This window comes from Bombus vancouverensis, chromosome 9, assembly GCF_051014615.1.
Source record: "Bombus vancouverensis nearcticus chromosome 9, iyBomVanc1_principal, whole genome shotgun sequence".
NCBI lineage: Eukaryota > Metazoa > Arthropoda > Insecta > Hymenoptera > Apidae > Bombus > Bombus vancouverensis.
Window position 1 is genome coordinate 16,395,699 of NC_134919.1, and position 24,666 is coordinate 16,420,364.

Here is a 24,666-nt window from a genome sequence, read left to right on the forward strand (position 1 = left end):
GCACGGATCAAGCGCGTGAATATATATAAATCGATGTACAATTGCGCACGAGTAAGTGCACGATAGTCTGTTTCACCCGTGTCGAATTAAACTTCAAACTTTGTTCAGAAATTTATCAACCGAACGTGTAGAATTTAATTCGATGTCTGTATCGATGTAATATTATTAGTTTACAATGTTCTACTTTGTACGTTTCACCGATTTTCAACTACGAATTACAAAATCATAAAGTTCCGAAAAGTGTTTGTGTTTGCGACTCACAATTTATCATTTATCAATACTCTAATACCATCAGTTACCAAATTATTGTTTAAGAAAGTCCGTAATCATTTTTACGCATATTTTAACGACAAAAAATTCGTAGAATACGCAGAATGCAATACACAGAAATATATAAAATATTCAAAATACAACGAGTGCTATAATATTTGATAGGACGAAACTAATCACAGCCTGGATCCGACCTTTCCTCAGAAATATGAATTTGCAGAAAAATCCGCGATCTAGTAAGACGATTGCCTGTATCCTTCGCTAAAAACCCAAGGAAATATCGAATAATCTGACGTGTAAGACGCAACGTGACTCTGAAGACACATGACAGCGATGTTTGCATAAAGAAAATAGGATTCTTCGGCGACGAAAAGGCCGGTTTCCCGCGAGGTTAAACGACGACGTTTGTTCAACGAGCGAGCAGCCACGTGGCAAGCTCGCGGTTGACATGGAACGAAGAAGAGCGCGGTATCCGATCGGCTTAATTAGGGAACACTCGATCCCACAGCGAAGCAGTTGACGTCTGTGCGACGATAATGAAAAGCTGACTGGTGGCAGCGATATCAGCTTCGTGTTCGAGCCACGGCAAGATCGCAGCTCGCTCGTGAGCCCGGGATCGCCGGGAAATTGGCCGCGAACTTCACGCTGCAGCTCGTTGAACTTTCCCTTTGTCGATCGATGACACCTGCCAGCCACCGCTGCCTCGGTCTGTCGGCTCTCGAAATCTTGTTTCGAGACAAGCAGAACCGAACTTTTCCTCGGATCTTTTGCCGAAAACGAGAGATCCAGACACGATCAATTTTTCACGTTGATAACACGCTTTTAGACGATTGGAGAAATTTTATTTGCGTATTAACACGTTACGTACGGGTCGCGAGATATCTCGTTTTCATGTTTTTCGATTGAATCGGTGACTTAAGCAACCAGAGACAAATGTTTTTGTTATGTTACCAGGGTAACGAAGCTTTGCGCATTCTTGTGACAAATGATTAGCAAAACAACTGAATGTTGACATTCCAAGCATGTAAAAACAGTCAGTCAGTATAGCCAGCACATCGGTAGATCTGTGTCGATTAAAAATGTACGGCTGAAGCTCTTAGCTGGATCTAGGTGCGGTGAAAGCTCGTTGAATTTTCTGTTTGTTCATTTTTCAATTTTTTACATTTATATCGACGCGGGTTACGTGGTCGTAGTTTCGAAAACAAACGACTTGCTGCCGTAAGTTGTATCGGTACGTCTGAAAAATATCCCTTGTTCTCGAAGAATTAAACGAAGTGTCGCTCTCTGATAGTAAACGAATCACTCGCTGTACCGAGTTCCGATATTATCTCACGAAAATCAAACCGATACTAGCTGGAAGCACGGCTCGATTTCTCTCGATTAGCGAGACACGCACACACGAGATCACAAACATTCTCAACCAGTTTCATTAAGACCAATCTTGCTCTAAGCCACGATAATTTCAAAGAGCGTGCGCGACGAGGAACGCCACTGTTCAAGCGTTAAACGGAATAAAAGCGAAACGGCGGATACATGCAATCGATAAGCAGTCACGGAAATTGAATTGCTGGATTTTGTATTCAGAGGCGAACGAACTTAGCCAGCCGGCCAGTTTTTCCGATCGATCGATCGGATCGATTCAACGACGGTCCACCAGTATGTAAGTGTAGTATTGCAAGATAAAAACAGAAAAGAATGAAAGATAATTGTTGAAAATGACAACGTGAGTTGGCGCTCGCCATGCATATGCAGATATGTTACGATAAATAGTAACTAGAAGATAGTTCTAGATATAATCGAGGGATTTGATCGATAGGTTTAAGATATTCTTTTATTTTTTATCCTTAGTCCGTGTAAGAAGGTGTAATAAAGGTTTTTCGGCTCAAAACGGTGCGATAGATTTATCCAAAGACTAAAATAATAGCTATTGCGATCCTACCTCTAAATACAGAAATAACAACAATAATAAAAATGGCACTATCTCTTTACGACACATCTCTTCCTTGTCTATAAATTCAATTTTCGTCAAGAAACAACTACGAATTTCTGCCATCCCCGTTGTCCATGTCCGTAAACCATGCTATACAAACTCGACTGCGATTAGAATCGATGTAGTTTCCCAACTTCTACCTGTTACTCCTTCACGTTGAAAGAATAATAGGGAAATATGTGTTTTCTTTATCGTTGCCGCGGTAAGAAGCATCCCACTGCTGATCAGTCGTGAACAGAGTCAATCCTGTTCAAGAAACTTCGTTACAAGGCAAATAGAAATTGAAGAGAACATTAGGAGAGTGGAAAAGTATTCACCGATTTTCAGAGCGACTCGAGTGGTAAATAAAACTACCCCTACATTTTTGTTTCCAAATGCATGTGGTTGTAAACGTATCAAAATTTGTCATTTCCATTTTCGTGTCCACAAAGAGCATAACGTACTGTGGATATTAATAAGACAGTGAAATGGAGGGTTTTGTAATTTTATAAAAATGTATCTCTGTGAGCGTATGAACGGACAATGTTTTTTCATTTTCTTGTTCATATTACACAATTAATAATTTCGCCATTGGGAAGCCAACGAAGCAACGTAAAGGATCAACGTATAATTTCCTGTAAAAATTCCGCGAATTTATGAGAATGCAACGATATCAGAGTTCGAATAAACGATGTTTCCTTTAATGATCATGTTCAGATGTAAACGAATCTCAATTTAAAAAGGTTTCGTTGTTAGGAAAAGAATGAAACAATAAAAGTAGCTGACTTGCAATTTCTAGGAAAAGTTCGTTACATTTGTAAGAGCACATTTCTGTACATACGTATGAATGCATGCTATTTTTATTCATATTTAATTTCAGATATACATACGTGAAACTCGTTTGTAGAAAAATTTCGTAGCAATGCATTTTCATTAAAATATAATTCTTTCATCTTTATCCGTCAAAGGATAAAGATAAATTAATTTCCATTAATTTAAATATAATTACGTGGAGATATGAAAAGGTTTCGACGTAATAGTTATTACCGGCTATTATCTTGAATCTCTTACCTGTCTGAAATTATTTCTGATTTTTTGAAGAAAATATAAATTATTATTTTTGTTCTATGCATTATACAGGTGTCATTCATAAATTTTAATATTCCAAACAATTTGGAAAAAGCCAGTATAAATAAACCTCTAAATTCTCTATAGATCGTATTATTTTCATTGACATTCCAATTAAACTGAATTTATCAATCAAGCAACAAATTTGTCTATGACAATTTGTATTTCCTATATTTGCCAACCAAGTTAAAAAGCTGTTACCGATTGCAATTCTTTTGCCCATAGTTCAACGAAATTCTAATCGCAAAAAGTCAACCCTTCGTACGATTTATTCAGCACAGAACAAAAACGATTGCTATTTGAAAATACGAAAAATAAACTCAAACAACTACACAGAATGGCCAATTACTGTTTTATATAAAATTCACTGTTTGATTATTCCACAGTTGGGTATATGCATTTTATATTTTATTCCGATCGTTCTAAACTGAAATTGGAATGGACGTCGATTTACCAGATTTTAGTATTTAAATAATCGTGGATCTATCGACATATCTGCAAAACCGTAAAATTCGCAGGAACTTGGAGTGTTTCGGCGAATCCACGTTGATGAATATCGGTGCAATTGGAAATGACATAGAGTTGTTTGTAATATGGTGGAGTTTTGATGCGACTAATTTTAAATAAATGAAGCGAATCAAGCAAATCGTGTCGCGCCAGCACTTTGTAAATGATTAATTTTCACTGGGTGGGAAAGGACCAACGTTTTAATCATATTAATTACGATTGCTAATACATCGTAGAATTACCGTGAATTATTTGCAGTAGATCGTTTAAAATTAATTAAAATTGTTTTAGTTATTTACACCAGAGGAGAAGGTTAGATTTTGATATTTCCAAAATTGAAACACGATCGTTAGCAACGATGGAAATTACTAGATTGAATTACAATTCTCGAAGGATAATTAAAATTTTGGACATTCGTATTGCTGGATGGAGGGTTAGTTAAATAATTCGATAAGGGAAAATGTAATTTGCGATATGGAATTTCAAGAAAGGTTTCTATCTCTACTGTGAAATATTTCTGTTAAGAAATCAAATACTCGTGAATAGTAATAGCATAATTGATACAGAAGATTGTTTCAAGAGCCGAGATATATTAAAATTAAAGAAATTTTAAAATTACAAACTTATTTATGAATATATACACGTGTATAGATGATACTAGATGTGTAAGTTAAATATTATAAAATTATGAAATTCGAATCATATCAAATTCGTTTTTAATTTATCTCTTAATTTATATAAAATGATTTAAAATTGCTTTTTTAAAGATTCAGTTTAATACATTTCCAACAAACCCCTGTTTCATTGATAGATCCACTTCTGATATTTAAACCAATCACACTATTCAAGGAACGAAAATCATTTAAAGGTTCAATCTGAACCTAAGCATTCTCTCTCTCTTCATTTAAATGTGCAACTCTCTTCAAACGTAAATTAATATCACGAAACACAAAATTATTCAAATATCTTCAGTGACAGATTAATCAGCGAAACATCAGTCTGAAATAGTAAATTATCATTTTAATATTCAATCTACATCTCATTTTGCAACAATTCCAACATTTCTAATAAATTCTCTACCCGTTGAAAGATTCACATTCGATATTTGAACCAGCAGTCAAAATTATTATAAAACGCAAAATTTTCCAATTACCTGTAACGACAAATTAACCACGAAAACATCAATGAAATTCGAAATGAACTCTGAAAAGAGGAATCTTACCGATCGAGTATCACAAACAGATCGTCTTAGTCGAACGTATCCGTTCCTCGTGCACGCGATAATCTGTTGTCCAAAACGAGACAGGGTCCCGTTTCCATTCACATCCGGAAACGTGACAAACACCGCCACTTCCCGTCAACACTCGCCCCCGGGTAAACAAATCGCACCACCACGCACCTACACACACTACATCTCTCGTTCCTTTTTTTCTTCGAGAACCGTGGCTTGCGACGTCCGCCGACCAACTGAAACCAACACCTCGCCGCACGTTCGTCCGCCACTTAATTTCCCCTGACCTGCGTACCTCGCGAAAATACCATCCAATCGGCTCGATCACTCGAAAACTACTCCATGTATCGCCGCTCTATCCACATGCGTCAATTTCCCTCAAACACGTGTACACTTTATGGGGGATTAACCTCGCAGGGGATGAGATTTTTTTTCAAGGAAGATGAAAACCGTTTAAGCTTGTATTCAGGTCTGACCAATTCCTCTCTTAACTACTTTCGTTAGTTAGTTAGTTATTATTTTGCACTTGCAACGTTCTCTTGTCAAATATTTTCGATGGATATGGTTGCCGAAATTCAATAGCAACTTGAGTGCCTCTTCTGTTTTTCTATATGTATAATTGTCTCTTTTACGAGAGTCTTCTTACCTTTTATATACAGCGTTTGATAGTTGTTATTTCTTGGAAAACATAGTTTCGTCGACTGGAATCACTGGAGAAATCAGTCATTCACAGTATATCAGTCATTCACAGTATATAGTACTGCTACTCATGGTACCAGAGAATAATCCAATAAATATTAAATATTCTTGTCTTTGATAACATACTATGGTTCCCAATAGACGTCGAATGTTCCCTACAGTTCCTCGCCAACTTCTCGAAACGGAGTCCCGAGTCAGACCCTCGAGGATCATCAAACATCCCTCACATATCGTCCCACCAAACACGTCTGCAACTCACGTCGTAAACCAACTGCTATCACTCGGAAGCACAATGCTCGGACGTCCCACCAACCAGTCACGAGTTTCTCATACACGAGACTCGCGTATCAACCGGCCAAACGATCTATAAGACCATCGTTCTTTCACGTTCGTTCACGTTTCACAATCGTGTCACAAAGGTTGAAAAGGAACCACGGATTTTAGAGACAGAAACATCTTGAACGTATCTCAAGGCCTCGGGCAATTCGATCTTAGTTTAAGCGAAGCCAGGCCAGGCCAAGCCAAGCAAAACCGAGCTAGACTATCCAAAGAATCCTGAATGGAGAACGGACAACAGCGATCGTGGCCGATTTCGGGATAAATCGAGTGGTCCAGGTGAAAGTGTATTCGACGAGTCGCGTGACGGTTGGCTAGCACGTGACACGGCGTGGCCGTGTGTGACGTGGAGACGCGGAGGATAACGGCCACGTTACACCTGCTGCCAGTGCCACCCGGTGTGACGTTCTGGCCTGGTCTGTGTACCAGGGTGCTACTGGGGATTGCCGTATGCTTGTTTTTGCAGGGCTGCCAGCGGCGCGCGAGCGAGACCTCGTCAGTGGGGGTGGACGAGAGAGATAGGAAGAGTCTGTCTGTGGCGAGAGGAGCAGGGACACGTGAAACGAACCGAGATCGACGGTTGGTGAGCGCGACGGGGATGAAGATCGGCGAGGAACAGGGATACGAAGAGATGGTCGACCTGCAAGAGGGACAAAGAGGATCGCACGTAGGGGAAATGGACGTGGTGGTGGTGGTCAACGAGGAAGAGAGACGAGCCTAAGATCTAAGCTAAAGAGAGACACTTGGTTGAACAGCTGAAAGTAGAGGGGCGAAAACACAGGAAAGAATGAACTGACTGTGCAACGCGACACGAGAACACAGCCTGCTAGGTTGCAGAGGGGAAACGCTCGTGGGAACGAGACGGAACATTCGTCTCGCCCCCACCAGGCGAAGCTCTCGCCTGGTCCCGACGACGACGGTCCTGCCGTTGCGACGGCGCACCGCTTCCAAGGATCTCCGTCCTTCTTCACCAGACCACCACTCCCTCCATTCCTCTTACTGTGTGTGCTAGCCCACCCCTTGAACGCGCCAACTGCCCCTCCGCCTCCACAACCCCTCTGCCACCGGATCGATCCGACGTCCGTCCGTACGTCCGTCCGTACGCCTCGCCGACAACGCGGCTTATGCTCGCGCGTACGCGCCACGCCGTGCGACCGTGCCGGAATCCATCGGGTTAACTCGCGCCGATACAGAAGCGTATAGAAGTCGGAAGGGGATGAGGTTCGTCGAGAGGATGTAGAAACGGACTTGGTTCAATTGATGAAAGAGAGAGACAGGTGTGGGGTGGTTGTTTGGTTATTGGTGGTAGATTTGTATATGCCGTGTTACCGAGTGTCATACAGGCCGATGGCGAGATTTATAGACATAAACATTCTATTGCAGCGTGATCGCTACGATGGGTCGATTTCTTTGGACAGGCTGAAGGGACAGGGGGTGCGATGTTTGGTTGTTGATGATGAATTTGTATGGGGTATTGATAAGTGTCAGGCGCGGTGATGGGCGAGTTGATTGATGAGCAGATTCAGGTGAATGAGATTAGTTGATCGGTCGATTTCTTCTTTAAATCATCGAGAAGGAAAGAATGGAATATTTAATCATTGCAACGGTGCTTAGATAATGTATTGGTAAATACTGGTAAGATGGTATCTGTGATTTCTAAGTTTAATTAAGAAACAGATAGGTTCAGGATTTTAGTTAAAGATTATTACTTGACTCTGCAGCTGAATTGTAGAGAAAACTAAAATTGCCTGATTTATTAGCTCGATCGTGATGATATTATCATACATAAATTAGATGACAGGCTATTGGATGATTACTGTGACGAGGTGTTTGCTGTTTGGTCGAACTGATAAAGTTGCGATAAAACTTTTTAGACTGGGAAGTTTTTAATGTTTTATAAAAATATCTAAAGACCATGTTTTTGTACCACTATTAATAGTTGCTTTTTAAGAATATTAGTACAATACCAAATTGTTCTCGAATGAAGTGGATCCTAAAGTCTAGTCTAAATTTCATATCCACTGTGCACGTCTAACGTATATGTGTATGTATATTGTATACACAAATGCAACAACTTCGAAATTATGCATGTACTTCTCCAGTTGCACCAGCATCTACAGTTCTGCCACTGATTCAGCTTAGTAGGTACTTCAACTATTATCATCAATATCTACGGAGTATACGTGCTACGTCTAACTACGTGTAGATTAACATCAAAACCACTAATTACTTCTCAAAAATGTTCACGGTGCCCGGTATCGTTCACAATTAAAAGTATTTTACAAATAACATCAAAAAATTCGTCGCGATGTGCTCACAGTGTTCACGCATCTGCATAGCCTACTGTTATCGTAAAAGAAAAGGGTACAGAGTTACATAAAATACGATATCAGCTACATTTCACCTTATCTTTCTACCAAAATACTTCTGGATGCACGTCAAAACCACCAACCACTTTCGAAATGCATCTGCCATAAATAATAACAAATATTTTACTAGCTGTACTCTGTAAACTCCGAGAATTTCCTTCGTGGTATCCTGACATCCGGCAACTTATTCTACTAAAAAAGAAGATACGAAGTTATATGAAATCCAATGTAAGCTACGTTCTACTTCACCTTTCTACCAAAAATCTCTTGAATGCAAACCAATCTCGAATCAAAACATTTATCGCGTCGCGAATAATCCGAAATATTTCATTAATAATAGACAGAGTTTCTGTAACAGGTAAAACTCGTTCGTCCTCTCCTCACCATCCAAGAAAAAGATACAAAGTTATACTAAATACGATATAAGCTGTATTTCACGTTATCTTCCATTACAACACGGAGTTTCTAAAGAATCGCAGTTTAGGTAAAATTAAGACTGCGATAAAACGAAGTGCGAATAAGAAAAGAAGCGAAAACAGCGTGATACTTGGAGCGCTGAGAAGGAAACTGCATCGGGAAACGTATTGGGAACTCGTGTAGGGCTAAGATTACGAGTTCGCAGCAGGATTCGAACTTAGCGGGAAGAAACCATCGGATTAGCGCAGCCACGCGCGTTTACCCCCTGCGTATATGTGCATGTCACGCAATCGTACAGCCACGTCGTGAATTCTGCAGGCGTGTAGGGACTTAAAGTGGCACGCGTGAGGTACGAGGTTGTTCGCGAGTTCTTGCTTGGACTCGACTCGGATTTAGAGCACAGTACGTGACTCCTTTGGTCATATGTTAATTTGAATTTCCATGTTCTCGCAACGAAACGTGATTTTCGACTTCGCCAAGCAATATTTTTTACATAATTCAACGAATTTTCAAGGTAGATTCAATCGAACAAGAAATTGGAAAGAAAGTGATTTTTTTTTATTGAAGTATTGAATTAGAATTGGAAGATCGCTCTCTACGATAAGAAGATTCGAAGATCGAATTGAAATTTTAGAGGAAATAAATGAAGGAATATTTTAGGCGCCGTTATTCTTTGTTTCCGAGATTGAAATTTTGGAATTCTGGAAAACTAGAATGGGATAATTAAAATATCTCATAAGATTTTCAGTTACGCGACCTACCTTATACTTTTCTCAACACTAATGAGTGTCTACACGCGACGTCCAAAATGTTTCAATGTAACAGAGTTGTACTAAAAGTGTGGTGCGAGAAAAGTGTGGTTTTCATAGAACACAAGATTATTTCATGAAAGATATTTAATTTTATATATGTATCATTCTTTCATACCATATTACTTAAAATGAACGCTGTACAAACAACGAATAATTATATTTTGCATATTCAGTATTAAAGGATAAACATATAGTAATATTATCCTTCAACAAACGATCTTCCTTTAACAGAATAGTATACTATCGCAGCAGCCAGGTTGATCAAGGATCTAAAGATGACACAGATACCAGTCGATGCTTTATGATCGTCATCCGTTTATGATAACCAAAATTACACCCCGGATCGACGCTCACAAAGCACGGTACTTCCAAGCTGGACGATATTCTTGAAAATTTTACTATCTACATCGCCACATAATCTCCACGCTTTCATCTTGGTGCGAAGTTCATAAAATTATGCATTAAAATTGAAAGACTCGTGATAGAAACAAATCTTATCAAACTTTTCGTTTTTTAAATAATAACCTATACATATATAAATACATAGAATATTTTTATCCCTTGAAAATATGATATATATATATATGTATGTGTGTGTGTGAAATAGTTGTAGCTTTAGTTAGTAATAAACCAAAAAAATATTTCGTATGCTTATCAATATATTTATAATAAAAAAGAATTGGAGTAAATAACTTCTCCAGATAAAAAGAACAACGTTCTGATATCAGAAGATGAGGAAGCAACCGATGATACTGTTTCAAAGAGGATGTGCACTAGTATACTTTGTGCGTCGTATATTGCGAACAGAGCACGTCTCGCGTGCCTATCTCTTTCTACAAAGAATCTGATTTCACAGGTATTTTTCATGCACATACTTCCCTCGACACTCCATGTTATGCTCCATTATGAAATTCTCTGGACTACGTGTAAATGCTTTATCGTTGTTTCGCCTGTTCATTCTTGTAACTCAGCGATATTCTTCGACTTCGCACGTAGAGTTTCATTTTTTATTAAATCATTTTAGTTACTATTGTAATACTAGACCGTAGATATTCGCGCAAGCCTGCATCTTTACAAACACTACTAAAAGAATAAGATTTAGGTAGAGATTTTTTCACCTGGCAAATATTATAACTTTATATTCTATATACTTTTGCACATTATGCGCGTTTTACACATTTTTGTATTTTTTAATTTCTCATAAATGCTTAACGTTTAATACGACGATTGTCATCATTATATTCTTGAGTTATTTTCCGAATATCCCGGAATCTTTCGATTTTCGAGATGGCACGGTGCAATCCTTCGAATTAAATCAAAATTTGGAAGCTTTGGAACGAAACTTTTCAAACGGGACACCTTAGAATTCTAGGAGGAAACTAAACCGTGTCTATTAAGTAGTACGAAGAAAGTTCCTACGTTTAATGAGCAAGGAAGTTGTACAATGGAGCTTCTTCAAACATAGTAGAATAATTCCAAGGAAGTTCATGTGCTTCTATTATCTTGTATATGTATGAGTTATTACATTTCTTAAATTAAAGTAAAGTAACTTGAAGTGAGTTTCTAATGCTCTACAAAATCAAAGTTTGTTCACATGTACACGACCGTTGACGACGAATCACCGGCGTACACAACATAAAGCTTCTTCACCGAAAAGATGTCGTTTAAGCATTGAAAAGGGACACTGTCAATCTGAATTCTGAGTAAAACGGTAACTGCAACAATCGTCGAACTGTCTCTCCCTAATTCGATGCTGTCGCCAGCCACGCGTACACGTGTTTACTCTTTTCTGAAAAGTGGCGTGCACGCGTCTAACAGACTGTCGTGCCGTAAGAAGAACTTCCGCTTCGTTCCCCATGTCCAAACGACGCGACCTGTGTTCCATTCGACGTTTCCGGTGCAGCGCTCGCGATTCCGCCGCACGCATCGGCATGTCGTCGCGTCTTTCGTCAGCCGCTTGCCGCGTTAACCAGCTGGAACTCGAGTGCACTTCGACTCTACCGTTTCAACCTAGCGAAATTGTGAATTGAAAAGCGTGAAGTGAATGGAGAAAGCCAAGAACGAAAGTCAAAGTGGCTGAATAGTTCTTCTCTGCTGTCAAGTGATTGCTTCGTGAGAGGGGGTAACCATGTTATTGTCTCTTTGAAAGTTTCCTGTCTGCTTTGCTGTCTTTTTTGGAACCGATAATTCCGTTTTCAAAGAGTTACTTCGTTGCTAGTGCATAAGTAGAAATTGCTTAACTCAGGTTGATTTGCCTTGATGAAAGAGGGAGGGAGTGCTGATAAAAATGTAGTAAAATTCTTACTATTCCTTTTCTAAACCATAATACTAGAAGGCTGAATTCATTCGAGTAAATCGACCAAAAAACATTTGCAAATGAAATATTACACGAACGTGGTGTTGGTCTTTAATGGTTTGCTCCTTGCATAATTCTTTTTGCTGTACTGAGAACTATTCATCTATTTTTATATTACTATATATATATTTTTTTATTGTATATTTCCTTCCACTATTTTCTTTTTTTACAATTTCTAAAATAGTTTAAAGTCCTCATTTGGAACTCGTTGACCCTGCTTTCATTATACTGACCCGAGTTATAAAAAGAATTGGAATCTGGACGCCGCTCATTAGTGTGTCGTAAAAAATGTAACGGCGAACATGTCGCGAATGATATATTTAAAAGCACACTTTATAAGGTATTGCACAGTTTATGAGCTGTACATGGTAATAGTAATAATGATAAGACTTTATTACATGACATAATTATAAGACAGAGAACGCTAATATAAAAACTGTAATATTGTAAGTTAATGACTATGGTGTAAAGCAAAGAAGTGAGGAACCTGACAGTTTATGAGCTGCTGGCTGTCGTCCTTACTTGTCAGCTTGGCTGGGCCGCAAGAAAATGATCCTCTTCGTATTTATTTCAAATTGCTGATCTACTATTTCGTCCTTCTTTTGTTACGGAATTGTACTAACACGTTATTCGATCGTTATCAGACAAAAGAAGAAGAAAAAATAGATTTAACGAGTTGGCGAAGTGTCCAGTAAATTGAGTAACTGCTGGGTTGGCTAATGTAGTTCAGAGTGAAAATAAATCATCCTTGGTGTAAAATAAATCTACATTAACTCTCGTGTAGGTGAATTATATATGTATACATATAGTTACGTTATCGATAAACTGTGAATGCTTTATGCAAATTCATGCTTTTTTTCAGTACGATCGAAGAGAAGTAGAATCTTATGCATTTTTGCATATATTACATATATTCTTGATATTTTTACACTTTTAAATTTCCCATGACTGTATAAAATATAGGGTGTCGCGTCAAAGACACGATTTTAACGCACTACCGGCCAAAGATCTGGAATTGTAGAACAAAATTTTACATATGCTTCGCATGAATTATTATAAAAATATTTTAGAAAATTGTAAAATTTGTAATTCTAACTTTGCAGTAGGTTCTTGAGTACAGTCTGTAACGTACACGTACCATCCTATAAACAAGTTGTACGCGATGCACAACACACGGTGTTTCCCGTGAATGACTGTCGCACGTTCACACTTTGGCACGTGCATATTAACTACGTACGTTTCATAGGATCTCGACTAACACTCATGTGCCACGAATTTGCATTACTTCTGTGACGATCCTTCGTCATTGACACACTTTCATCTACTATACAATGGCTTATCAATAGCACTATAACGAGACAGCCATTTCTATAAAAATTATAAGATATTTGGCGCAAGTACGTATTTCCGACAGATGACGAAAGTGTTTAAACTTGATCATAAATGTTTAAAATATTTATAGTCGCGACAGTCTTGTCTCGTAACAACGCTAATGAAATTTTCAAATGTTTCACCTAACACCTAACGACATATACATAAAAGTTTTCTACGGTGAATATTGAAATACTCTCGTGACCAAGTACATGCGTATCGCTATAATTTATAATTATAAGCTATCAGGTTATTTACTCTCGTTATGCCAAAAATGTATAACCGATTATAACGATTCTGTTTCTCATTACAAACAGGCGAAACTTCAATTAAGGGTGTAAACTCTGAGACCTCTATGTTCGTTTCCCTTTGGCAAACGAATGAGCTACAAATCTCGACATTTACTTGCTAGAGTCACGCGTCTCCTCACACAAACGCAAGGAGCCCCGTTGTTACGTTTTAATCGGCCTGTACGTCGAGATTTACAGAAGCTCCGTGCGTAACTCGCGTTTCGCAATATCGTCGGACGCGGCCAGCGAGCGCTATCGAGGCCGGAGTGTGCAACTTGCTGGCAGAGTAATTTCACGTTACATGGAAAATACGCGAGTCTGCTCGCGATTTGTTGCCAACCTCGCAGAAGTGCACATAAACCGTTGGACGCTTCTTCGTCGGCTGAATTATACGAGACTGTATTTACATCCTCCGTAGGTGGGGCATAGTAGTTTTACACTTGAACAAGCGTACTCCGCGCTTTTTCCATCCCTTTGTTCCTGCTTTCTTTATCAGTACGCGCAAATCAAGAACGCTTGTACTATGTACTAACGTAACAATCGGATGAAAGTTGAGGATACTACGTGCGAATTTACGTTCCAGACGAAAGTTACGTTTGCAGTTTAGGAATTTGATGAATGTAGGTTTGTGTCAGAAGACTAGATTGTTTACTTTAGAATTTATTGAAATATTCAGACTTCGTTAGCGCCAAAACTATCGGCCCTCAACGTCTGTCTAAACGCGTCATACGTAGTTGATTAGCACGAAAGCGAAAATAAGTACAGCGGTTTGTGGATTTATCTTTTGTCGCTAGCTACTATGCTCGATGGGGTAAAGGGGTTAATCACGTGTTTAGGGGTTGACGTGCATATTATAGGTGACCTGTGTGATATCAATGACATCTATACATACGAGAGTCTGTAGTATATCATGCATATCGTGGCGGGTGTAACTAGACGCGTATGTATGCAGCTGTTCCGTGCACGCAAATTATTACATTCCGCTTTGATAGGCCTCGAAAGCGGCATGGGTGAAGGATACGTCGCTTCAAAAGGAATCTCATCAAAATATCTACAGACTCTGATCGACATTCTGCTGGATCAGTGGATCCACCCCGATGCCTCTATCAAGTGTCTACCCAACAACGCATAGTGCTCGCAGACCTGTTCGCTCGAAAGATTGTGTTGATATATAATAAATTAATAACTACATTGGCCGATGTTGACGCACTTAGGGGGAATTTTTTATACGGACGAATTTTTTCGAGAATTGTTAAAATTCCAAAGATATTCAGAGATATTCAAACAGATCTATTGAGATATGTGTAATTTTGTGCGTTACGCTAGATTAGCCGCGTAGTAGTGACACGCATATATGAGTATGAGTGTGTGGGAGTATGTGCGTGCACAGTGTCTCGTAAAACAGAAGAATGCAACTGTTCCGTTGGTAGTGTGGCAAAGAAGATGGCGAGACAAAGAGAGTGCCGAGACGCGTGCAGGTAAGTATCGACGAATATCTTGTAAGTCACATGTCAAATAAATCTGAAACTATTTTCATATCAATTCTAAGAGTAGTGTAAGTGTTCGTATACATTTATTTCGGCGATTAAGATGCACAATTCTCAACAAGATCGACGATAAACCGAATACCAACTTTCGCAGACATCTGCACGGAATTAGAAATCATCAGAAACGGGTCTCGATGCTACAGGGTTAAGGAAGTTTCGATCCATTAGGCTACGCAATCGTGAGTTACGCGGCTCACGATCGATTAAACTAGTCGCTGTAGAATCGATTACGAAGATCCAATTGCTGCAAAGTACTCTCGTTAACTCGTCACTGAGCTGCTCGTTTCCCCGACTGCTGTCAGAAAATAGCAAGCGAGTCTGGCGTTCTGCGCCGAAGTCAAATTGGCAAGCGTTCGTAGCTTTCGATGATGTGCAATTTCGTTTTAAACTTCACGGAAAAGTAACGAAAAACGTAGCACGTAAACGTCAATCACGAAAAATTTCGGACAAGTTAAAATATTATAAATTCAGGATGTGGACAAATTTTCTACGTCTAAGTCGATTATCGCCATTGTCTTCTTTTTCCTTCCCTCGGACGATCGAATTTATGGAAATCCAAAGAGGTGGCGTTTCTTTGACTGTTGCCAGTTAACGAGGCGGTATCGTTATTACAACGTAGAAGAGGCACGAGGCTCGTGATACCAGGAATCTCGAGGTTTGCGCTTTAAGGCTAACGAAGTTTCACTTCGTTAGCTTCTAGGGTTACCGCGAGCCCTTCCGCCACGCCAGACGTGGTTGATTAATTTTCTGGATAACGATCGGGCTCGCACGACGATTTTACGAGACGCTGCGAAAAAGGCACTTGTTGCGCCAAAACGAACGAGGAACCTTGGTTGACCTGCTGGTTACCTCGCTTAAATCTTTCCGAATCGTCAGTCTTTTAGTCTAACTTTCGTTATTCTCTTCGAACGTATTATTAGTCGTCTATTCGTTGTAATTGATGGACTGTAACTAAGAGACGGATTTTTATGCACATTTATATTTTTGAGAATATAATTAAAAAAAAGTAGAACCTCGGAATAAAAAATTGTTTTACCCACCAAATATTACAAAAGGTAAACAAAATCAAAAAAGAAGGTAAACAAAAGGTACGCTTAGGACATTTTATATGCTTTTTCATATTACGCAGAGTATTCCATGCAGGTTTGCACCTTCAAATTTCCTATAAGTGCAAAAAAGAAAAACGCGATTCGCTTACAATAATCGCTGAACTAAAGATTCTCGAAAAATCGCGATGCATTAATTAAATCGTCAATTTTACCGACAAGTTTCGTGAATGAAATTCACCAAAGGTGAAGAAATTATTTCAAAACGTTAACGAATAAAGATTAACGAACAATGAATTTTCCAAGAACGAACATCGGCTATGAAAAAAGCGATAAAATAAAGGAGGAAACAATGACGCAAAGGATGAAAAGAAAGTACGACTGGACGAATCTGTATTGCTCGATATAATTTGTAAAGTCGTTCCAATTCACTTACGAATAAAAGCCAAATAATAGTGAGATCCTCTGAAATATTTCAACGTCGTTCTTCGTTTCGCTGGTAAAACAGTTTCAAAAGCCATTGAAAATCGTTTTAAACCGGCCAGTATAGCGTTTCATGGTCGCTGAATTATTTGTATTTCATGTTAATCGAGTTAGCCGGCGATTGGAAAAATTCGAGGCCGAAAAATGGAAGCCTAAACGCTGGGGTCTCGCCGCGAAAACATCGCCGATTCGAGTGAATTTTATTATTTAACGCTGGCTAGCCAACCAATGAATAATAATCCGATACAGTTTCCCCGGTAATTGGTAAATGCAATCTCCAGTAACTCGCGTACACGCTCACAGCCGCCCGGTATCGTCTCGATTTCGTTCTAGTGGCACGTGTGTATCGTATACAGCCAGCTAGGCAAGAAAATTATGTATATAGCTCTACTAGAGCAAAAGTAAGCTTCCCAGCAGGGGTTAACGCGTTTGCTACGTTACCACCGTTTCGTAAGTATCCGGACACTTTGGTCGATTCGCAATAACTGTACACTCTAGAAATTTCTTAGTAGGCCGAGAATATTTACGCGGTTTCATATTTTTATAAACGTAACTAAGCAATCTAAATATAAACATTCCACCCCTCCTTGTCGATACATTTTCATCCCTTATTATAAGACGATTTTTGACTGGATTTAATCTTCGATCTTCCGACGAACAGCAAACAACGTCGATGAAACAAGAACTTGCACGGTAAACCGGAAGAAAAATTCAATCTACCCAGCAGCGTACATATGTAGTTCTTGTACATTGGCGTAACGTTAAACACACAAAAAAAAAAAGAAAAGAAAAGGAAAGAAAGGAAAAACGACAAGATGAAACAATAAGAAGCAGCTTACACGTTCGTTTGGCTGCACCAGGTGTACCTCATTAACCGAAACAACCTCCACCAGGTTACCTAATGATACTTCGACTTAACTTCTCCCGTTGCTCTTAAACTCGCTGTTTCTTCATCCTCTTCTTTCGTACATTCCCACCCTTCCTAGCTAAGACCGGATGTCCTGCGTTCTCCTACCTCTCTCGAGTTCCATCTCCAACGAGTCGACTCGGCTCTCGTCGGTAGCCGTTGTTCCGCGACTAATTACTTGAATTACAAAATCGTCTGCCACGAAGAACGACCATTATCCAGGACTATGATCGTCTACTAGCTTATATGAATATATTAAGACGCGTTTTGCTTTCATCGATGGTGATCAGGCTTATTGCGAACAGCTGAGAAAACACATTGATTAAGCGCTTAAATTGGAAAATAGGGACGTAGTTAGTGATGTTACAGATATCGTTTCTTTTCAATTTATTAAAAGCTTTATTCGGATATGTATAATTTTGTGTGCTAGACTAGATTGTCCGCGTAGTAGTGACACACTTATGAGAATCGAGTGTGTCACTACAGATGAAAAACAGATGAATGTAACTGTTCCGTTGGCGGTGTGGTTTAGAAGATGGCGAGACAAAGAGAGTGCCGAGACGCGTGGAAATGTGTATCGACGAAGTGTAAAAATATTTTGATATGAATTCTGAGTGTAACCTCAGTGTTGCTTTACTTTTATTTCGCCAATTAAGGTCCACGATTCTCAACAAGTTCCTTTCGTTTTATAACGAAATAATGGATTTATATTATTTTATCGAATTACGTGTGATCCATTTTGTTCTATCAAGATAAAGATCACAACGTTCGACAGATTAGGTTTCGTGTTTGTACAAAGATGCATCGTTGTAAAAGACGTGTCTGTAAAAGAAAGACACTTTTCGGACAACCTAATATCTTGGAAGTTAATATCATTTATGAGTATACTGTGGACTTTTATACATTTTTGAGAAATTTGAAGGTGCAAAAAATACACCACAGGACGCGCACAATGTGTAAAGTATATAATTCTTGTCATGATAATTAGTAAATGAAAGAATCGTCTGCCTTTCAATTTTTAAATTATGTTTATAAAAATATGACTTTGCACGAATATCCACAGTCTATTTGTAACATATCATATGAAATGACTTTACGAATCAAAATAATTGAAATAAGCGTATCAAGATAATAAAATTGAAATACTTGCGAAAACTGAAATTGGTCGGTTTGCCTTTGGAGGAGAGAAATTCATATTGGATTAAGTAAAGGTACAACAAAGATACTGAAATTTCTTTAGACAATTCAGAGAATTCCACATTGTATTCACAGACCTCACGACGAGATCGACATTGTCTCGTAATTCTTATCTATCTTCTACGGATCCTCGTAACGCAAATATCCAAAATACTGAAACTCGGAATTCCTTTTACCCTAAAAAGCAGTGAGCGCTGCCCTCGCGTAAATTCAACCGCGAACCTCTTCCACCTGCAGCTGTCGTCCATTTAATCTCCCATAGCCATCCGCAGAACCGCGACCACGGCACGCCCGTAAACCATCGAACGAGCAGTTTCCCGCACAGATCTCTGTCCCCGTTTCAAACTACGTCGTAGATGTAGCAAAGGCACGAAGGAATGCGTTTACACCTGTCATAAAATGCTAGCATATCACCTTGACGTTTCTCATCACCCGTTCACATTTTCACGACCACCATAGAACTCGTCGCATTCCCATTTTCCACAATTTTCTATTTTCGTTTATCTTCCAACTACTCAAACGAGAAGAAGAATTTTTTACGCGAAGATATTATCGCACGAGCCTCTCGCGAGTCGAATCGATCAATTCCATGTTTATAAATTCGTCAAATTTCCTTATCCAGATACACGATCGAAGATCGCAGCTAAAAAATTGTCGCAAGCTACGTTTCTCGCCTTTCGTAGAAGAGTAATCTTCAAATTCAATACGTCGTCGATCGATTGTCGTATCGAAACTATCTTTGATATTAAACTTGAATTTCGATAAAAATATAGAAAGCAAGAAGACATTTTTCTATATAAAGAACAACACGTTTCTGTAGATAGAGAAAGTCACCGGTTGCTGGAAAAATTGCGTTATGGATCGTCAAGCTTCACGCAAGGAGACAGGCCGATTGGCTCCGTCGAAATAGCTGGTCCCTAAGGAGCGCTTCTTCCGGACGAAACTAGCCCTGGTCGACGTCACGTCAGCCTCGTTTCACGCTGTAACGAGAATGGATTCGAGAGATCGTTACTTGCCGTAGCGCCATTTTCCTATCGCGGGCCATTGAGCTCGTCCGGCTGCCGGCTCCACGCTGGCTCCTCGATCTTTCGATCATCCGAAGAAAGAGACGCGGATAAAATAGACTTAAAGGGATTTTTTCAGTCTCCCTGTTCCGACAATTTGCTTGGAGGACGCTCGTGGTAGATGGTGAAATTAAAAAGTCAAGGGATATTTTTTTCTGATAGAGTAGAATTTTTTTTTATCTAGAAATATCGACAGTGTTTAATTGTTATTTTAAATTCTGGTTAATGCTTGGAAGTGGATTATCGACGTTTGGAATAGAATCGTTAGAATAAACTGAAATTAAGAGCTTAGGACAAGCATTGGCCGTGTTTAATCATCGCTTTAACGTTGCCGATTGTTAGGATATGAAATAGAATTGCTGGAAACGAATTAGAATGTAAAATGGAATTGTTAAAGCCCGAAATCCAAAGTAAATTTTTCACTTTAGTTAAAAATCTGTTTGTTTGGATTAAAATGTGAGTTGAAATTTGTGGTGGAGTTGTTAAACATGGATGAGAGTTTAAAGCAGAATTATTAAATCTGTTGATACGTAGATTAGACGACGGTGATGTGTAATTTTAATTTTTAATCTCTACTGACACTCACTCAGAGTACAATCATCGGAATTTGCAATGGAATTATTAAAACAGGGTTAAAATTTGGGACACCGTTATTAAAGCTTGATTAAAATTTCAATTAAATCGAAAATTTGATTAAAATTCGGTGTAGAGTCAGTGAAAATTGATTAAAACTTCGAGTAGCGAAATTCAAATATGATTGAATTTGCGATAAATTAGTCGAGATTTGATTAAAACTTAAAATTAAGTCATTAAAATTAAATCCATGATTCAAACAGAATTAACGAAATTTCTTCCATTATTGCAGATTGTTCTTGAATTCTCCACGTTGCTTGTATTTATTCTTTAAAAAAGAAAGAAACCTTCGATTTACAACGCTTCTACAATTTCAACCTGTGTAGGGAGCAGAATTTTGTACGTCGATTCTCGGTTTGTAAATTGACGATTAATTTACGATATTACCTAACATGATAAGCTGTATATGTTCTCTATTAATCAAGAATAGAACAGAGTTTCTCAGTGAAACGAGGCGTTTTCAACCACTTTATTGAATTTTTTCTACTCAAGAAAGGGAAGAGCTTTCCACTTAATACCTTCGAGTAAAGAAGTTAACTTATTCGAATCAGTCGACCTCAATTTGTCGTAAAAGAAGCACGAAGAAAGCTCACAGAGTACTTCGGGGCACATCTTCCCATCTGTATCGAAGTAATTTTTTTAATTGAAGCAAACTACATTTACGGAAGACAATATAATTCAAATATTAGAAGAAACTCGAACGTAACAATCGACATTTCAAAGCGAAGTAGTCGATGGCTCGAAAATTAAAACGTCCGGAAAGCACCGTTTCAAAAATTCGTGTGTTTAAAGTTGAGAAAAAGTTGAAACACTTAAAAGATAAAGATAATAGATGTTAAGATATTCCAAAGTTTCCAATTTTACGGAAATTCTAAAGAAATATCGTAAAAATTCGAACATCGAAGATAAAGGATAAAGGTAAAAAAATGTCAAATATTTACAGGTTCGATGAAAGATACATTTAAAATTCTAAAAGTTTGGAACCAACATTTCAAAAATTCAAACATTCCGATGTCCACAGAATGATAGAAAAATACAAATATTTAAAAGTCGAGGAACGCAAATACATTCGAACGTTTGAAATGTTTTAAATTTCAAAAATTCCAACACCGAAACATTCGAAATTTCACGTTCCAGTACAAAAAGAATCCAAACACTTTCACAAATTCTATCAAAGCGTAAAGCGCGATGCGACCAAAAGTATACGTACCTGAAATTACTATCGAATTCCTGTTTTATACCTGTTTTATTCCTGTTTTAATATCAATACCGCACGTCTGTCCGCTCATTAGCATTAAAATTCAGAAACAATTCTCGGTTTATCGAGCACATAGTTCGTTCCGTGGAAATACGAAATTGTTCGACGTTCGAACGACGAGGCAAAAAGGAGCAACCTGTTCTAGAGACGAAAACCGCGGTTTAGCCGAAAGCGACGTCAACGTTTTTCGTTTTCGAACACGGCCACACATTATACGTAGATACGTAATTGCGATGGAATGAAATTATCGGGCGAACGCTTTTAACGTGCAACCGGCAACGAAGATAAGGGAACGGTGCAGCGTGATTAATGAAAAGCACCCTTAAGGAAAGCGCGGCTAAAATCCACGTAAGGGCGTCGATGCAATTACGTGGAGCTGTCATCTGCGAATAAATGTATTCCAGAGATATCGTTGTCCTGAGAATCCTGTAATTTATGTACAATTTACGTTGCTAGCGTTTACACGCTACAATTCCACTCAGTATTTCCACGAATACGTCTCATTTACGTTTCAGTGTCAGCTATTTTTCAAGAGAATATTATTATGTAGAAGTTTAAAAAATTGCACCCACTAATATGGAGATTAACTGTGCAAATAGTTGTAAATTTTACTCAAATGTAATAAGTGAATATTAAAAAAAAAAAAACAGTTTTTCATTTATTGTTCTTTCTGTCGAAAGAATTTGTTGTGGAATTCGAAATAGTGAGTTTGCGAGTTGCACAGTAATTTAATTCCGTGAATACAGAGGAGCTTTTGATGGTTGGCTTGGCTTTCGTGAACTTTGGAATTTTTCTATGGTCGGAACAGTCACGTTTTAATTTTTACAATTTTCATTTCACCGACGAATTGAAATTTTATTGCGAATAAAACATTCGAAGATTGCACTGGCTGTAAAAAAATCGTTTCCTTGTAACAGAACGTTAGAAACTAGTTTCCTCGGTATCCGTTTCATCGAATTAACCTAATGGACTAAATAATAATCTGACAATGCATCGAAGTTAACTGTTTAACAAATAATCAAGAGAAAGAAAGTAACGGCTCTCTCTTTGCCTTAAGAAACCAGTCGAAACTTTCCAATCTCTTAATTGAATAACGAAAGAACCTTTTCCAGTTCCAATCGCTATAAATGCACAAAACTTTGCTTTTTCTCCAAGGAACATTCACTGCCCGATCAATATCACTCCTTGTTATTTCCCATTAGCTTTGGAAAAAGAAAAACAGAACAAATAGAGTCAAATTAATTACAAATTACATTGCTGGATGTTTCCTTTCCTCTCCTGTTCAACTATACTTATTTAATAATAAGCTTGAAATTGAAAATTATTAATTATTAAATTATTAAATTAGATATTACCTACTTGTACGTGTGCCTTTTGCCAAAACGTGCATCTCTTGCCGAACTTCAACTTCATCTTTCTCCCAATTCTCCCAAGGATCAACTTCGCTTTTGGTCAACTTTTCAATTTCATTAACGACTTATCTGATCTCATAAATGAATTACTTTCATGACTTCATTTATTCGAAGAAAATGACATAAATGGTAGGAAATTTCAAGGTAAATTAAAAAATAAGCGTTTGCGCTATCATCAAATTTTCTATCTTTCGACCGATTCACTCGATTAATGGCTGGTGGCTTATGACAGGCTCGTGTGTTGCTTCCTACCAGGAAAGAAGACTAAATAGTACAATTTCACTAAATAATTATAACACTCTTGTGCAAGTAAAAAGCTCACTTTTAGGATGACTTCTTGCACGGTTACACGAACACGTCGAAAGTAACAATCTTTTTAAAAATGTCGCTTCTATCAAACCGACATACTTGGCAATACGATATTTAACAATAACAGAAAACGTATTTGCGCATCAAGAGAAATCAACGTAACACAACTTAACCATCCATCGCTTCGACGAAAGCGAATAAAACCGGAGTCGGAACAAATTCTCCAACAAAGGCCAATTTCCCCAACCCCGTGCCATCCATTCCAACCCACAAACTCGAATTTCACGAATCTAGCATAGAAGAAAAGACCCACGGAAGAAACGTCCGTGGTTATCCAAGATGATCAGAAGCCTGGTAATTCCACTTACCTTGGAGCGTGATCGGCGAAAAGTAGGGTTGCAAAGGAAGCAGCCAACTCGACGGTTGAAACGAGAAAAACGAGCGGGGAATGCCCGAGAAAGGCTACGACGAGGAAACACTTTCGACGGCCACGTCGTCGAGTTTGCCGGTGCCAAATTTAAGGGTCAAAGGAAATGCAAAACGCGTTACCTCGACACCGAACGAACGGCTTTCGCCCCTTTTCAACCCTTCGCTATCGCACGAGAGAAACTCGCGCTTCGATATCCTCGTGTATGTTTGGTCGTTCTGCAGGTTATGCATATTGATGGCTTCTGACGTTTTACATGCTCTCCGCGACCTCTTCGTGCGTTTCAGACGGACGTTTCACCAGAGAGACGAGCCGTGGGTGCGAGGGTTGGGTGCACGAATTTCCAACGAATTTGTCGCGCCAACTCCGCAGCGAGTTCGTGTAATCTGCGAACGCGTGTCATCGGTGCATGGTCGAGTTTCTATTCTTTTTTCGTTTGTTTGTCTGTTCGTTTTAAGTTCCTACTAGTAACATGCTAGTCGTGCACGGAGATTTAACAAGAATTAAGGGGTGGTTTTTTTACTCGCAATGTTTTTCCAATGGCGCAGGAAGAGTCGAGGATGGTTGATCGTGTTCGCGCTTGGTACTGTGGCACCATCGTTATTAATCCTTTGAAAGGCGTTTTTAT

At 38.7% G+C, this 24,666-nt stretch overlaps 1 protein-coding gene across 5 annotated transcripts in view; it reads right to left on the bottom strand.

The window, feature by feature from the left end:
- NLG-5 (neuroligin 5) overlaps nt 1-24,666 on the bottom strand; it is a 361,805-nt gene that overhangs the window by 219,623 nt on the left and 117,516 nt on the right. For 3 of the 5 annotated variants that reach the window (XM_076621248.1, XM_076621250.1, XM_076621246.1), the window contains exon 1: nt 5,097-5,590. The exons of the other annotated variants lie outside the window; for them this stretch is intronic. The gene's annotated coding sequence lies outside the window, so the exon portion shown is untranslated. Of the gene's footprint in view, nt 1-5,096; nt 5,591-24,666 lie in introns of those variants that run through there. 5 annotated transcript variants of the gene reach the window in all.